The sequence below is a fragment of the Gekko japonicus genome, unplaced genomic scaffold (assembly GCF_001447785.1).
Source record: "Gekko japonicus isolate JY-2015 unplaced genomic scaffold, Gekko_japonicus_V1.1 scaffold799, whole genome shotgun sequence".
NCBI classification, from domain to species: domain Eukaryota; kingdom Metazoa; phylum Chordata; class Lepidosauria; order Squamata; family Gekkonidae; genus Gekko; species Gekko japonicus.
The window spans coordinates 477,477-482,317 of NW_015170297.1; the positions used below are offsets into that span (position 1 = coordinate 477,477).

The window sequence follows — 4,841 nt, forward strand, 5'->3', positions numbered from 1 at the left end:
CCTGCTGATCGGTGAGCTCACTGGGTGACACATGAACACATGAAATTGCCTTATACACAATCAGACCCCCTTGGTCCATCAAAGTCAGTATTGCCTACTCAGACTGGCAGCTGTTCTCCAGGGTCTCAGGCTGAGGTCTTTCACATCACCTACCGCCAGATCTTTTTCACTGGAGATGCTGCCAGGGATTGAACCTGGGACCTTCTGCATTCCAAACAGATGCTCTACCGCTGAGCCACAGCCTTTGGACAGTCACTCTTTTTGTCATCCAAACCTATCACATGGGTAGGGTTGCCAACCTCTCCTGAGTTGGTGGGAGCTAGCTCACAGTTTTTTAGCCTCCGGCTCCCACTTTTTTGTCTTAGCCCAGGAAGGGTGGCTCGAGAGCAAACTAATTTATGCAGTAGCCAAATCGCTCGCTCACAGCTTTAATGCCAGTAGCTCACAAAGTAGAATTTTTGCTCACAAAACTCCACAGCTTAGAGGAAGCATTGTTTATAACCGATCTACAGATGACAGAGATCAGTTCACCTGGAGAAAATGGCTGCTTTGGAAGGTGGGCTCTATGGCATTATACCCCACTGCGGTCCCTCCCCAAACCCCACCCTCCCCGGACTCCACCCACAACCCCCCCCAAATTTCCAAACCCAGAGCTGGTGACTCTACTCATGGAATTGTTGTAAGCTTAAAACTACAGGCAAGGAAAAACATGTATGCCACTGTGAGATCAATGGAAGGAGGAGAAAATAAAAATAAAAAGTATTAGAAAAAAAATATCGCTGAAACCAAGCACAGTGTTGTAACTGAGGTGTGAATTGTACAGAGAAAGGAAAAGATGTTACAATGCAGTGGGTACTAGATGTAGCTTTTCTTTTGTTTAAAAAATGAAATAGGAGTGAAACCACCCATCTGGCACATTGTATACTGTTTTCTGTTTTAGCAGCTACAGTGTATTTGTCTTTCAATTTTACATCAGCAGTTATCCACCCCCCCCGCTTTTTTCTACTGGGTATTGAATAAAAAATGCCAAATTGGTGACTTATATGCAACATTGAGTTTGGCATGATAAACTGGGTTACTTAACCACCCTTTGATATTTCAAGCAGCAGCCTGGTGTTCAGTTTATAAGCCCGGGAAGAAGAGTCGCTATACAAGAGAAATGGTATTCACACAACAAATGTATGAACTCGAAATGACAGATGAGCAATGCACCTAGAGTTTCAATTTGAACAGGAGAGACATCTTGTACTTTGGGGATCCAGTCTCCAGGCAACTAGAGATTGGGGGAAGAATCATTCATTTCCATCCTGTTCTACAACACTAGCCTCCAAATAAAATGAACCAAGCGATGGCAGAAAACGCTTTGGGCATTACATGGAAAGCGTTCCAAAATAGAAGAAAGGGTAGCCATCTTTTAGTTGTCACTGAGCTAATTCACTCCCTCCCCCCTTCCCCCCCCTTTTAAAATGATTACATTACTGCAGCTAAAGATGGATCGTGTACCTAAAGATGGGCCCATTCTGTAAAAATCAGTTGTTTTGGTAGCTTTGGAATGTTCCCATTTTTGGAATGAGTTGGAAGAAAAGTCTTCAGGTTTCCTGGGATTGTGTAAGCCAGGAGTCCCCAAACTTCTGAGCCTGCAGGCACCTGCAGAATTTTGACACAGGGCAGAGGGTGCAACCACAAAAAAGGCTGCTAAAGGAGGTGGAACCAATCACAAAATGTCAGGGAGTGAGGGCACGCGTGACTCTAACGCGTAACTTCACCACATTTAACAGGATGCCTTTTCAAATGGAATGTATTGTTGAGTTTTCTGGCATGCGCACAACTTACCTGCATTCACTCAGTGAAGATTCTTGTGCTGTGGTGACAACTGCTGCCAAAGCAACATAAAAAAAATCTGCACAGCCAGTTATATCACCAGTGGCCAATCAGAAGCCCTCCGAGAGAAAAGCCCCAACTGGCCTTGCCCACTTGGTGGGCACCAGGAAAATTGTTGGCAGGCACCATGGCACTAGGGAACCACAACATTCTCTGTTGGGGAACCCTGGACTAGTTGACCTACGTCTCTAGGCAGAGCTCTACATCTCTTGACAACTCTGAATAGTCGAAATGCCCCTGTAGTCACTTAGCACAGATAATTCCACTCCCGAAGAAGAAGAGTTGGATTTATACCATGCCCTTCACTCAGAGTCTCGGAGCAGCTTGCAATCTCCTTCCCTTCCTCTCCCCACAATAGACACCCTGTGAGGTAGGTGGGGCTGAGAGAGCTTCGAGAGAACTGCTCCTGAGAGAACAGCTCTGAGAGAACTGTGACTGACCCAAGGTCACCCAGCTGGCTGAATGTGGAGGCGTGGGGAATCAAACCCAGTCCCCCATGTTATAGTCCACCGGTCTTAACCACTACACCACACTGGCTCAGGGACATCCATGAGTGGTTGAGAGCCAGTGTGGTGTCGTGGTTAAGAGTGGTGGGCTCTAATCTGGAGAACTGGGTTTGATTCCCCACTCCTCCTCCACATGAAGCCAGCTGGGTGACCTTGGGTCAGTCACAGTTCTCTCAGAACTCTCTCAGCCCCACCTACCTCACAGTGTGTCCGTTCTGGGAAAAGGAAGGGAAGGAGAGTGTAAGCTGCTCCAGGACTCCTTTGTGTAATGAAGGGTGGGGTACAAAATCCAATCTCCTTCCCCTTCTCCCCAAAAGCTCAAAACATGGATAGAAGCCCAGTCCCAGCTAAACCACCGGATTCATACGACATACCACTACAACGTTGCAAGCTGCTGTTCGGGGCATTCAGAGGGCAATGAATATTGATCACGCTTAACTCAAGGCGATTCAATTAGTTTATTTATGAAGCTACCTTATATGGAGTCAAGATAAGGTGGTCCACCTAATTCAGTATTATATACTCTACTTGCTTGTTATTCCCCAAGTCTCTGACTAGAGCCTATTTGAGATCTTTTAAGCTGGACGTATCCCTGTCTGAGCCTTGGGCCACTACTACAGAGCAACACCCTGACCTGGCTAGTCTACACTAGCCTGATCTTGCCAGATCTCAGCTGCTAAGCAAGGTTGGTCCTGGTTAATACTGGGATGGGAGCCCACCAAGAAAGCCCAGAGACAGGCAATGGCAAACCAGCTCCGCTTATCTCTTGCCTTGAAAACCCCATGAGGGGTTTCCATGAGTCAGCTGTAACTTGATGGCACTTCACACACACTGGTCCTTTCCGCACTAGACCTTAAATCCTGGTCCAACCCTGCCCCCGAATTTACATTCTACACTACATGCGAGTTCACCCCTGTAATTATCTCGGGGTGTTTTTTGTTTCCACATTACATTGAGGACACTCCGGTTTCACCCCACACTTGTCCCAGGATAAACGGATGCTGTTGCAACCAGGGATAAATGCAAGGTATTGTGTCGCGATTTGAACTCTGATAAAAACAGGGATGAGATCAGGGGTCATTTCCTAGAAAAAGAGCTAGGGGGACTCATTAGCATAACTCATTAGCATATGCCACACCCCTCCAGCTCCTCCTGTGATTGAATGAGGGGGAAGCAGAGGGTGGCCAGAAGCAGGGGGCGGGGCTTCCTGTGCCTCGCCCCCCCACACCTCACCCGGGGGGATGGCGTCCCCTCGCGTCCCCCCCCCGAAATGACCCCTGGATGAGATCCAAGTGTGGAAAGGACCACTCGCTCGCTCATCTTCCACGAAAAAGGCAGGATTCAGCACTCGGCTCCCTCCGTTTGCCTGCCACCACTGGGCTTGGCGTTGAGACCAAGTCACTGAGAAGGTGGAATCTGTCATGGGAAACAACCGTTCTGGTCAAATCCCGATTAAACTGGAAACAGAAACAGAGAGCCCTGACCTGGATAGCCCAGTCTACCCTGATCGAGTCATACCTTGGAAACTAAGCAGGGTTGGCCCTGGTTGGCAGTACTTGGATGGGAGGCCACCAAGGAAGTCCAGGGTCACTATGCAGAGGAAGGCGATGGCAGACCACCTCTGAGCATAAGTGGATTGTGACTTTATGGCAAAATAATAATAACAGCAGCAGCAGCAGCAGCAACAACAGCAACAACAACGATTCAACAATACTGCATGCCTCAGGCTGTGAGGTTCCTGATCAACCCTAGCATTGCCGGAATAGTCTCCAATTTCTCCATTCAGTTCTAATTTATTAAAATCTCAATCCAGTCATAGGAATATCTGAAGTGTAGGTTTCAAACAACCCACTGCTAGGCTGAGATCCAATAGAGGGGGAAAAGGGAATTAGAAAATGACCATGTTTCTGATCTGTACAGACAGCACATAATCATGATTGATAGTATTTACAAGAAAGCTGGCTATTTATATACTCTGGTTAGCTGGCGCATTCAGACATGATGACGCTTGTATGCCTCAACATATCTGGATTGTGCTATCCCGACAGACCAATAATGCAAGTGAGGTGGGCAGGCTGATTGCTGCATTCAGTTTATTCATAATAAACAGAAAGGATGAGCCGAGATAGTGTGGCAAATGTATAAGCTGGCTGAGGAAAAAAAATACATTCCTTCAGATATTATCCAGGATCTGCAAAGCTCCCATCTGAGCTAACTTCCAAATGTGTTTCCATCTTGAAATGTTTTGTGTCCTTTAGCCAACATGCATGCGCCATTAGCAAATAAGGAATTTATCCACCGACTATTTTGTGTAAATCCAGCCAATTTCAGCTCCATAGTCAAGATAGCTCAAATACAGTGAACCTATATATATCAAAATATTCAGGCAAAATAAGTAATGGAAGAATTGGGTACTGGGTGATGTTTGGCACATCAAATAATTTGGAAAGCAAA

The 4,841-nt window shown here is 46.6% G+C and overlaps 1 non-coding gene across 1 annotated transcript; it reads right to left on the bottom strand.

Moving 5' to 3' along the window:
• Positions 1-173: 173 nt before the first annotated feature.
• On the bottom strand, positions 174-245 carry TRNAS-GGA. Its single transcript has one exon. It is a non-coding gene; the product is annotated as a tRNA-Ser (tRNA).
• Between the last annotated feature and the right edge of the window lie 4,596 nt (positions 246-4,841).